The sequence below is a fragment of the Balaenoptera musculus genome, chromosome 5 (genome assembly GCF_009873245.2).
Source record: "Balaenoptera musculus isolate JJ_BM4_2016_0621 chromosome 5, mBalMus1.pri.v3, whole genome shotgun sequence".
Taxonomy (NCBI): Eukaryota; Metazoa; Chordata; class Mammalia; order Artiodactyla; family Balaenopteridae; genus Balaenoptera; species Balaenoptera musculus.
The window spans coordinates 74,866,316-74,879,179 of record NC_045789.1 but is presented as its reverse complement, the minus strand read 5'-3'; the positions used below and the strand labels follow the sequence as shown (position 1 = coordinate 74,879,179).

Genomic DNA, 12,864 nt, shown 5'->3' with positions numbered 1-12,864 from the left:
GTTTGCTAGGTTTTTGTGGTATTTGTGAGATTTGAAAACAATTTATGTAAAGGGCCAGGCAGGAACCCGCTAAATGTGTGTCAGATGAAAGAATAAATTGCCATTCTGTTCTGTGGCTCCAGGTCAAAATGTAACCAACAAACTGTAATTTGCCAAAGCTGATCTTCATTTAACAACAGATATGCATCAGAAGCAGTAACACACAACTGAAGTCTGTCTGCTGTGGAACATCAAAGGGAGAGTTTAACATCTGCTTTTAAATGCAGGAGAACAACAATTAGTCCACAAGTAAAAGGGGAAAGGTATACAATCCGATTTTATTTTCCCCACCAGGGTATCCATGTATTAAGGGATTACCAGTTTACAGCAGACTAAAGCTTTTTTGCAAGGGTCACGTAGTGGGGGGAGGTAACCCTGGAAATGGTTTTTAAATTCAGCATTTATTGATAGCTCCTGCTTTTCACCATCAAGAAGGTACAGGCCAAGTCTGCCCTTCCTTCAAAGTGCAAAACTAAGCAATCAAAAACTACAAGAATAAGACTGAGGCTGAAGAGTATTTTTACCCAACTTGTTAGCAATCTAAGACATTAAACCTCAAAAGGGAATAACATCATGAATCTTTGTGCGACTTGAAATTTATGAAATGTATGCCTGTGATGGACGGGACACTTTGTTTTCACTGTAGAGCCACGTTCTGAGACCCATTCTCCTGCTGTCAGGCCGAGCAGCAGCCGGGGGAAGAAGCAGCTCCCTGTGCTTTATTTCTAGCACATCTGAACCTGCCATCAACTGCGGCCATGACAGCTATTTACGGGCCCTTACTTTCCCCTTTTCCAGTAACAGCGGCAGAGACAAGCTATGAAACTTCCCCAGGGTTTGCTTTCCTTCCTCACAGCTCTCTTGGAAGATGAAGGAAACCCCAGAGTTTTTCAAAGCCCGGAGGCAATGTTGATCTCGAGTAACATTTTCTATTTTCTTAAAAGATGTCATTTCCTACTCTCCTCCAGCATACAGAACATGAAGCAAAGCCTAACTACCTCCTTAGAGTACAGGAAAATAAATGCAGTAGTTACAAGAGAACGTGAACTCTGGTTTAAGAACAGCAAAGGGTTAGGGATAAACACGGGCTCTAATACTGAACCGTCAAATTCTGTCCTGCGAGCTCACGGTTTTGGCCTCCTTTAAAGAGTATCTGAGCAAAAGTGGCTCCCATCTGAATACGGATATTTTTTCCCTAAATTCCCAGTGAACCAAGTACACGAACCTATTATAACAACCTGTTTTCTTATCCATCTTCATTTTACAGATGCTTTCTTGTCATGAGTCACAGAGTTTATAAACCAAGAAACTAGGGTGAAAACCTAGGCAGCCTGACCCCAACGGTCTCCCATAATATGCCCTGAACCAGAAAAGTACTTCTGTTTGTTGTCTAAATCTGAAACCAGCCAGGACCAACAGGAGTGACCATCAACACAAGGGCTCCACATATTTTTACAAACTGAGGTCCTTACCTGCATGGATGATGGGGTAGTATTTTTTATGAACTCAAAAATATCATTTAAGACAGTTTTATACCTGCCATAGCAATGAAGCAGCAAGCACAGCTTTACAGCCTCCAAAAGGGCTTACAAGAAGTGCATTGTAGTCTCAGCTTCAGTTTTGGACAGCAAGTCACAAGATAAAATGGCAATTAGGAATTTCCTGAAACTTTAGAGATCAATCTAGATGTCAAACAATTAAATAGATAAATAAATAAAATATCAAACTAAAATCCAATTACCCCCTTTTAAGTAACACTTGATATAACTTCAACAGAAGCTTTATATATATAATTTTAAAACACTGAATTTCAAGGGACAAAATATCTTAGAGATTATTCATCTTATCAATGCAAATTTTATTGAGCAAAGAGTCATGAAAGACAAAAAAAAAAAAGTGAATGAGACTGGATCCCAGGTCTCAAGACCTTAGTCTATTAAACATTATGTAAATAACTATAACCCAATTCAAGTTAAAAACAATAAAAGATAAAATCAGAATATACTATGAGAGACTGAAGTAGGATATTAAGGGAGTTTGACACACAGAAAGGATCACTTCTGATCACAGCACAGTGGTTAAGAGCCATAAACATGAGCATCATACAGACCTGAGTTCAAGTCTTGACCACTCCACTCCCTAGCTATGTGACATGAGACAAGTTATTTAACCTCACTGAGCCTCAGTTTCAAAACCTTTATAATGGGGCAATAACACCTACCTCTCAGAACGGATATATAGGATTAAATAAGATAAAATATGTAAAACTCTTAATACAGTTTCCAGCACACTCCCAGGGTTAATTGCTAGCAGTGGCTTCCAGTCCCAGACCTATTATTTCTCCATCTCACATGCTTAGCTACTTCTCTTACCAATGCTCCTTAATTGCTCTGGTCCAATGCCCTGCTAGATCCTACTACCAACTCTTCTTTAAAGATGAAGAGATGCACTTTGAGAAAATGGGGAATGTGCCCAATGCCATAGAGACTCCTGATTCCTCGGGAAATGACCGCACCTTCCTCAGCAGGCCCACAGCATTTGTGAATCCATCTTCCCTACAAGCTCACCAGAGTCAGATGGATACCTCATGGGCTTTAAAGTTAGATGGATCAGAGTTAGAATCCTAACTCAAACCTTTTCTAGCTGTGTGAATGCTGGCGAGTTACTTTCCCCCGAGTTTCAATAATCCCTACCCTAAGAATTACTGTGACAATCTAGTGACTCACTACTATGACTTCCACACTTGTTCAGACAGCGGAGCCAGTCTAAGGGCAAAATATCAGAAATCTTGGTATATTTAACTGTACCACATGAACCAAGAATTATTCTACTAGGAGAAATTACAACTACATTATATACATACTACTTCCCAAATATTATGTGTGTGTGTGTGTGTGTGCACACGTATGTGTGTATAAATACATACACACGTTTTTTAAATCATTGTTCTAAGTTTATTGATTAAATGCTTGTTATTCATTAACTTTTTTTTCCCTATTTGCTAATTTAACTTAACAAGTAGTAGCAGGTACCAAAAGTTCAGGAAAATATAATGGAAAAAAAACTTAAGGATTAGAAAATTCTATTCATGATTTATTCTGGAAGGGATGGGTCAATGAATATCATTACTGAATGTTAGTGGTCCAACGCCTCATTTGAGAATATCCAGCCCACTGCTTGGTACACACTGAATATATGTTATTCCAATCTGAATTTGAAACTCAAATTAAGTTCCCTGAAAGCAAGAGCATATCTCATTCATCTTTGACTAATGAGCTCCTAACACAGTGCCTGGCACATGGTAGTTGTGCAAAAAATGTCGGCTTAATAAATGAACCTAAAATTGAGAAGGCATGCAAAGGTCTATAATACATTTTGCATCTCCAATTAATCTGGATTTCAATTTGCTCCAATAAATTATATTCCAAAGTCTATGAAACGTTCCTTCTGTACCCATCACCTCATCTGAGATATTAAGAGCTTCTTGGGAGGGAGAAATACATAGGTAGAATCCTTCCTTAGGCACAGAAATATTGATGAAGACAGCTAAGTGGGAGGAAGATGTCACCTGCACTCTTGTAATATAACAAAGGGACCAAAGAAGACACAAGCTTTATACACAGTACCCATCAAACAGTGACATTTACCATTTTGAACACATATTTAGTCCCACAAGCCTCCTGTTCAGAACATGTCTGGTTACAGTAAACACAGTAGAGATTGTAGAAGGCGAATCCTAGTCTATTCTCTGTTCACAGATGAAAAACCCACACCATATATTTCACATATTTATACTCCCTTCTAACTGAAAGCCAGGATCACCTCAAATTAAACAAAAAGCTAAGATTCAACTGTTTCTCTTTCAGTAAAAATGATATTGTAGGCAAATATTTATTAGCATGGGAATTCATTATTTATTAAGTGGAAAAGAAAGGATACCAAATAATTTGTAGCATATACTACTCTGGTAGTATTAACATAAAAATAAATATATAGGGGCTTCCCTGGTGGCGCAGTGGTTGAGAATCTGCCTGCCAATGCAGGGGACACGGGTTCGAGCCCTGGTCTGGGAGGATCCCACATGCCGCGGAGCAACTAGGCCCGTGAGCCACAATTACTGAGCCTGCGCGACTGGAGCCTGTGCTCCGCAACAAGAGAGGCCGCGATAGTGAGAGGCCAGCGCACCGCGATGAAGAGTGGCCCCCGCTTGCCACAACTAGAGAAAGCCCTCCCACAGAAACGAAGACCCCAACACAGCCATAAATAAATAAATAAATTTTAAAAAATAAATAAATAAATATATGTATTAAACAGGATAATAAAATAGAAGCTATTTTCTACTTCTTTTAAAATAATCCATGGTTGGGGGGAGAACCACGGCGGGGTGGGGATGGTGGTGTGCTGAATTGGGCGATTGGGATTGACATGTTTACACTGATGTGTATAAAATTGATGACTGATTAAAAAAAAAATAATAATCCATGGCTAAGTTTTCAAAAGTGCATCTACATTTTGTCAATATTATAGACTCAAGTTTCCAGAAACTTGTTTCAAATAATTAAATAAAATACTTGAAACAAGTAAGTCTTTGAAAACATATTTGTGATTAAGAGAAAAATAAAAGTAGAGGACAAATGGGAGTTAAAAGGAAGTGTGGTGGTTGTTTAGGGTTTTGAATTTTCCCTAAAATTGCACTAACCTCCCCCAAAATAAGGCACCAATTCATTTAAGTACCCCTTACAGTTTTCAAAGTACTGTCAGAAACATTCACCTGTGACTTTTGTAAATTTCAGAAGGGACTTCTCTCCATCTCCCCCAACCCTGCCCTCTCCCTTAATGTTTACTTCCATATAACTAGTTCTTCAGGACTAGATATATACAGAGCATACTTATGCATTATAACCACCTTCTTTTTAACTTAAAAGTCAACTGTGAACATCCTTCTGTGCATGTAAATTTTCACCTATGACATCAGTTTCAGTAAGCAGAGATCCTTCTGCCATAGTCCCTTTGGTAACACAGGGACTGTCTTTAGCTTACTGTGGTGATCAAAAGTCCTACTCATGCCTTGCTTCTACAAAATGGAAAAGTGACTTTTACAGCAATATCACAAAGGGAATATTTCGGTGTAATGGAAGGAAAATATTTCACCAGGGGCTATATTAAATTTTAAAGAAATGCTAAATTATTTGAAAGGCAGTTTAAGTAGCTCACTTTCTGGGGCTAAGTTGTATTTCCAATCTAAACACCACTGCAAATATTGAGATCCTAAAGGCCAGAGAATTAATCTTTTGCTCTTTTCGTTCCACTTCTGTGGACAGATTGGTGACTTCCAACATAATCCTCTTTCAAATATCCTTCCAGGATGGAATAAATATCCTTTATTTTAAGGTTAATATGTGAATACAAGGCTAAAAACTGCAACTGAATATATTGCTATCATTTTTTTAAATTCCATTTTAATCTCACTACTGCAAATATTTCACTGTAGCAAAAAAAAAATGTTTTTGGAGAAAATTTTCGAAGTCTTTGCTTTCACTGGATTTATATTTTAGCATAGACTTGATGGCTCTCAGAAACTGTTTTCGTGGTGTGTGTATGTAATATTTTTTCAGTACATCTTATTTAAATTCAAAACAGCTTCATAATTTAAGACCCTTACCTTATTAAAATTATTTCCAAATAACACACAATTCAGTTATAAATAAATTTACACTACAAACAATATAACAATAAAATCTGATCTTACTGTTTAACGCTTCTATGGAACTTTTAGAGTATAGTTCTTTTCTGTCTTGTTTTGTTTTAGGAATGTTTCAACTATCTCATTTGTACTGTCAGAAATGTAGAGGAGCTGTAATACACAAAGTATACAAAGTTTAGAAAACTATCTAGTGATTTAATGAGCAAACAGTTCCTACTGTCAATGATATTGCTTCTGGAATACACCAGAAAGGAGGTGTGTGTGAGCGCGCGTGCGTGAGTGCGTGTGTGTGTGTACGTGTGTTGCTTCGCTTACATTCTTATGGGCCACTCACATTTCCAAGTAGTATCTACAAAAAAGTAGACTGTATTATTTTTAGGGCCCATTTTACCTTTCTCTTCAAAAAGATCAGGGAAATAAACTGAACTTTATGGCGCCAAACAATTTTTTCTACGAGATAGTCAAGCCATTCACACAGGTTTCTCAATTAAACTATCTTGGAGTTTCTTGAAAAAGTTATAAAACAATAAAACTGACAGACGCATCAATTCGTCTAAGACCAAGCTACATGAGGGACTTACTGAACAAGTGATTCCACATTTTATTTTCCTTTCCAGACAAGAAAAGAACCAAATGGATTACATTCTTTTTCTAAAAAATTCAGAACCAAAGAGCTTATCTAAAAGTCTAAAACTCCTGAAGCTCAGAAAACTAGACTCACTTTTCTGTCACACCATATTACACTGTCTTACCTTTAGAGTTTAATTCATCTACTGAACACCTGATAAAAAGTTTTATCACAACCTTGAGGACTCAGTTTATGAAATCCCAAAGAAATGGCACATTGCAAAAATTCATCCTAATCTCTTGAAAGGTTTTTTTTTTTTTTTTTTTAAAGGTCTCCTGAGTCCCTTTCCATGTTTCAAGTCTGTAAGAGCAAATAAAACTTACAAAGCCAGGAAAGAAAGGAAGTAGAAAAGCCACAAACTGTTAACTTTCTGAGAGAAATATAACAAAATTTTTAAAAAGCAAGTTAGAAAATTACTTACTTTTCCCAGGTCTTTGGTACAAAGCTCAGAAGGCAATTTCCCTTTTCCCACCAAGTCTTGTTAATTAATAGCAATCACTCAATGAGGTCAGGCAGCCCGAATATATCTAGAAATTGTGTACAGACAAAAAGTTAACATTCAAAGTCAGATTAGAAATTAAAAATCAAAACACCCCATTGCTATCCAGAGTCTCTGCATAATTAAAATACAGATTGCACTGGAATATCTAAATGATGAGCTATATTAGCTACTTTTCTTTCAGAACAATACTAGCAAGACTTGCTAAACCTAGATGGTGTTTTGATCTGTCATCTTATTAAAGTTACTAGAGCCGGAATCAGCAAGGCTTCTTGGCAACCTTCACGATAAAAATGTCCTTCTCAGGGAGTCATAAAAAGCAACTTAGGGAGGATGTGGACTTCTAATTATACTGTGACTTGGGAGGGAAGGTCTTCCGAAATCACACTTGCCTGCCTCACCTTCCAAAGATGAGCTCATCTCACAAACACAAAAGCAGTTGTAAATAGAAGTGAACAATAACAACTTAAAGAAATTCATTAACAACTTGTAAATGCCCTTCAGATGTATCCATTGAAGCACACTTCACTTTTGCAGGTGGGAATGAGAAGAGAGAAGCCTGTTGACTTTTTTAAAAAAATAAATTTATTTATTTGTTTATTTTGGCTGCATTGGGTCTCTGTTGCTGTGCGCGGGCTTTCTCTAGAGTTGCAGCGAGCGGGGGCTACTCTTTGTTGCGGTGCGCGGGCTTCTCATTGCGGTGGCTTCTCCTGTTGCGGAGCACGGGCTCTAGGTGCACGGGCTTCAGTAACTGTGGCACGCAGGCTCAGCAGTTGTGGCCGAAGGGCTCTAGAGTACAGGCTCAGTAGTTGTGGCGCATGGGCTTAGTTGTTCTGCGGCATGTGGGATCTTCCCGGACCAGGGATCGAACCCGTGTCCCCTGTGATTCAGTCAGCTGTGGCCAGGTCGGCAGGGCCATGTGACAGGCTTTCCTCACAAATGGCTCTATGAGTGGTGCAGGTAACCTGCTAGTGTTGGAGGGTCTCCTGCAGAGGCAGGCAGTGGCTGTGTCTCACTGTGGGGACAAGGACACTGGCAGCAGAAGTTCTGGGAAGTACTCCTTGGTGTGAGCCCTCCCAGAGTCCACCATCAGCCCCACCAAAGAGCCCAGGTAGGCTCCAGTGCTGGGCTGCCTCACTGATAAAGGTTTTTGAGTGTTATGTCCCTGATCCTACTTTTCCCTTAAGCATTGGGGGGTTTACTGCATGATTCTGCATAGCATGGTGGTTTTTAGAAACACATATATTGCATTTTAGCAGACCTGACTGTATAGTAACTAGTGTTTACAAGGATGCTTGTGTGTTGTGTGTTTTGTTTTGTTTTTTTTGGGTTTTTTTGGCCACGCCACATGGCTTATGGGATCTTAGTTCCCCGACCAGGGATCGAACCCGGCCCCATGCAGTGAAAGCGCTGAGTCTTAACCACTGGACCACCAAAGAAAGTCCCAGGACGCTTGTGATTTAGACCAGAGGGGTTAAATTATGATTTTCAAATATGTTCATTATGTTAAAGAGGATAGCAACATATGTAATTTAATTTTAGAAAGAATCACACTCACATACTAGGTTTACAATAACCTAGTATGGACACTTTTAAGGGTGTTTCAGTTACGTGAAAAATTTATTTATGAGAAGTTCCCTAATGGTGTTGTTAGATAAATGAAGCGTTACTGCATCATTCTGGACAGACCAACATGATGGTGTTATAAAGATACGATTCTTGCAGACAAGAGGACTTAGCCAGAGTTGCTAGAGAGGAGAAACTGAATTATTTGTCATTCCTTGAAACCAATAAACTTTTAAAAGATTAAAGTTATCCGTAAAAAAAAGTCCAAGATATACATAAAGATATGTACAAAGAAGTTTTCCATTAAAGTAATAACAATTTTAAGCAATTTTAAAATATAAATATTCAGCAACGGATAAAGTTTTTTAAAATCTGTAAGATATTTAATAAAATGAGAAAATGTTTTTAAGCAGTGTTCATTGGGAATGCAGACTATAAGATATGTTCCACATCATCTCAATTTTGTTTAAAAGTATCTATACCTAGAAAAAAAGACTAGAATGAAAAAAAGTCAACATTTGTATAGTTACTAATTAGAGATAACAGAATAAGAATAGAATAATTTTTATTTTCTTTGCATTTTCCTGTGGTTCCCAAATTTTCCACAATAATCACATCTACTTTTACAGTTAGAAATAACCATACGCTATATAAAAATAGGACTAAGGCATTTGGTGGGGAAAAAACCTCTTTTTATCCCCACTTTAATTCTGAATGTGACTCCAGCCAGTAGAATGAACACCAGCCCAAGAACAAGGGTACCAGATGCTTCCTCCACAGGTATTAGCAGATCCAGTCACAGAAAGTATTTTCTATCTCGTAATTCAAGGGCAAATACAGTCCCAACAGAGATGTTCAAAGTATATAAATCCGTTTTAGAGGCCAAAATATAATTTGCTTTTACTGGCTAAAACAGTTATGGATTTAGTAAAATCCAGATGAAAGAAGATTTTTAATTATATAATTGCATATTAGCTGTCTTAATGTCTGAAAGAAATTTAGTTATGAATGAAGAAATTGTGCTCTGGATAAAGCTCCTTTCAAACAAGATCAAGATTAAAGAAATACAAGAAGCAATGGATTCAGTTGTGGGGATGAGTGCCTCACTCGGGGAGTTTTCGATAGAAAGTAAGAAAGAGATATTGATCTTTACGACCTCCAAAAGAACTCAGTTGTATTAAAATTTTCCCAATAAACATAAAACTGGACTTTGAAAATAATCCATTTGCCAAAAATGGTGACTCCTTAGTCATCAGTCTGCTTAGTTTAATTCCATGCACTGAAACTGCATAAGAACTAAATGGTGAAACTACAATACTCTGAAGTCAAAGGCCAATGTGGAACAATTTGGCCACCACACAACCTGAGTTCACTTACCTATACTGGCCAGCAGCACATTTAAAGGATGTGCCCCTTTCCATCTTCAGTGTAGCCTTACTCACATCAAATACCCAGGAACTATTTGGTGTAGAGCAATTGCTTTAGTACCACTCTCCATTCTCAAGAATGCACTGAGGATTAAAAATCAGTGATTGTGTGTGTGTGTGTGTGCACGTGTGTGTGTGCGTGTGTGTGTGTGGTTTTGTTTTATAAAATTTTAGAACATCTGTAACATGCAGTGTATACATCTGAATAATAACCATATTCCTGCTGTACGAAGTATAGATGTACTAGTCTCTGTTTTGTTTTGTTTTTTACTTCCAAAAATGCTGACGTCAATGGAAAACAAACAAAAAACCCTTCTGTTTCAAATTTGCTTTTGTATTTTTAAGCTTTTTCATAACTTCCCTATCAAATGGAAACAAAGTTACTGATTTCATGTTTCGTTCTGTTTTGTTTCATAGAATAGAAAGGGCAAATGAATATTTTAATTACGCTATCATATACAAAAAGAGATCACAGAGGTGATACTAAGTTCCAGAAAAATCAGTCAGTTCAAGTTCAAGATCAGAGACTATCATTTTATCAAATATATGTTGATTACTTTGGAAAATAACTGAAATTCTTGGCTTCTGTGTCTCACAAGTTGCTGCCTAAAATGCTGCACATACGCACCTTTAATAATTTGCAACCAAATATTATAATCAGCAAATAAATTCAGATACTATTTTCCATTAGGAGTGTTCAAAATAAAAACTATGAACTTTAATTTTTAAAAGAAGACATGCAGAAATATACATCCACCTATACACACCTCACACTGACTCTTGAAAATACAGAACACTTAGGAACTCTCAGTATGGAAACTGTATTTCTTAAATTGCTCTAAGAATTAGCATATGTATAGCTCAGGGGAATACACTCTCTTAGCATTACTGGATATAAAGAAGGGCAACCAATTTTCAGAGTCTACCTGGAAAATAAGCAGAAATTATTTTCTCAGGCTCTCTAGTCACTCCGTGGGCAGAATTCCAACATAATCTAAATTGGTCTTGGCACTATCTCACTCCCCTTTTTGCATCACTGCACCACCTCTGGTCCAAAGCCCAGTGACCTTCTCTCTCGACAGCCTCCCACTCTCATTGGTCCTTTCCTTCCAACTTCTAAACTTCCAATGACTCCATGGCAATATTTTAGCAGAAGCTGGGGAATGGGGGAGCTTCAACAAATGATTAAGGAATTTTAACTTTCTCTGGATTATATGCATTTTTAAAGAAAAGTTTGAGTACCCAGATCTTGTTTTTCTAAGCACCATAGCTCACTGGAGAAATAGTTGGGTCCAGGCCTGGGGATAAGGAAAGTACAATATAAGCCCAGAACACCTTACTATGCCAGGAAGCAAGAAGTGCTCAACTATTAATGCAGACATGACAGAAGGACACAGGAGCTGCCTTGAAGGGGCTCCCACTGGCCAAATGTGGTACAATCTGAACAACAAAAAGAATGATACGGATAAATTATAACACACTCAATTTTTAAAAAAGGAACCATCAATCCACAGATATTCATGGAAAGGGGGATAGTGGAAAGCTCTTCTTTACAAAGAAAGCCAGCGAATAAACACCAAAGGAATAGCAGAAATAGAAAATCCCACTTTGCAGCCACCAAGGCAATGATTGATTCAGTCAAGGGTCGTTAATGGACGCTAAAACCATTAGGGAAAGGGTTGCTATGGAACAGGATACTCACACAGTCTCAGAATATCACCCCACAGATTACTTATCACTTACCGAGGGGAAAAGGTATCCTTATAATGGAGAGCTCTGGCAGACCACCTTACCCAAGTGATGGCTGGCACAATCAATTATAGGATAACCGAACATCACATGTCTCCACAGGGACTATGTAGTATGTTTGTCAAAAGGCTTAATCTGTATCTCATCATAAAGTAACAATCAAACAAATCCAGTACTTGTGGTACTTTCTACAAGACAATTATCTTGGCATTCTCCAAGATATCAGTGCCATGAATGACAAAAATAAACAAAAACAGGGTGACTGTTCTGGATTAAAGGAAAAGAAACAAAATGCAGTGAATGACTGTTGATGGATCTTGGATGAGGAGAGGGGTTATAAAAGACATTACTGGAATAACTGGTGAAATTTGAATCGGTATTATGGGCTATGTGGGAGAATATTCTTGTGTTTGGGAGATACATGTTAAAGTATTAATATTTCCGGTAAAGGGTCATGACCTCTATAACTAACTCAACCGGTTCAGCAAAAATGTTTTCAAGTGTGTGTATACAGAGACAGAGAGACAGCAACAGAGAGAGACAGAGATAAAACAAATTTGGCAAAATGTTAGCATTTTATATGGCAGGCTGGTTGTAACCTCTAAAAGCCAGTAACTACGGTTACTTGTAGGCTGTGTCTATTCCATATGAAGAGAGATCATAAAGGAGCTTATGGTTGAAACCAACACAAATAGAAACAGAGACCACTGGTGTTACAGCATTTAGTCCATTTTTCAAAACACTTTTTCCAATTCATTTTTCTTCTGTAGCAATTAATGGTCATTAGTTGGGAGGAAGAAGATTTACAGAGAAAAAGAAACCCAAGGAAGAGGACAACAATGGATAAAAATTAGGCACAGATAATTTCAGTTCTCTTCCATACCTCTTCTTTGGAAGAAGAGGTAAGTCTCAAGGTTTAAAAAAATTGTGCATTGTTTTCCATCCTGGTGAGAAACCCTGGATAGATGTGGACCTTTCCAGTGAGCAAGAAAGAGTCCCTCTGCAAGAGGTATTCTGACCAAACACCAGGACCAGTGAAGCTGAGCACTTCATTTCATGCCCAGCCCTGGCCAAGCCTAGAACAGAGGGGCACGTGTCTGAATAACGAACGTTCCATGTGGGCAAACTTGCATCCCAGAAGCCCAGCTTTCAGCAGCTGCCTCAGACTGAATGTGTTGCAAACAGAATTCTCCTCCACCAAACTTGATCCCTTGTTTCTATTACCTCTCTCCTCAGTCTATCCACTCTCAAA

At 38.0% G+C, this 12,864-nt stretch overlaps 1 protein-coding gene across 17 annotated transcripts in view; it reads right to left on the bottom strand.

Moving 5' to 3' along the window:
- APBB2 (amyloid beta precursor protein binding family B member 2) overlaps nt 1–12,864 on the bottom strand; it is a 363,766-nt gene that overhangs the window by 257,345 nt on the left and 93,557 nt on the right. For 15 of the 17 annotated variants that reach the window (XM_036852187.1, XM_036852200.1, XM_036852201.1 and 12 more), the window contains one exon: nt 6,793–6,898. The exons of 1 other annotated variant lie outside the window; for it this stretch is intronic. The gene's annotated coding sequence lies outside the window, so the exon portion shown is untranslated. Of the gene's footprint in view, nt 1–5,788; nt 5,894–6,792; nt 6,899–12,864 lie in introns of all 17 variants that reach the window. One more of the 17 variants, XM_036852193.1, reaches the window with a different exon arrangement.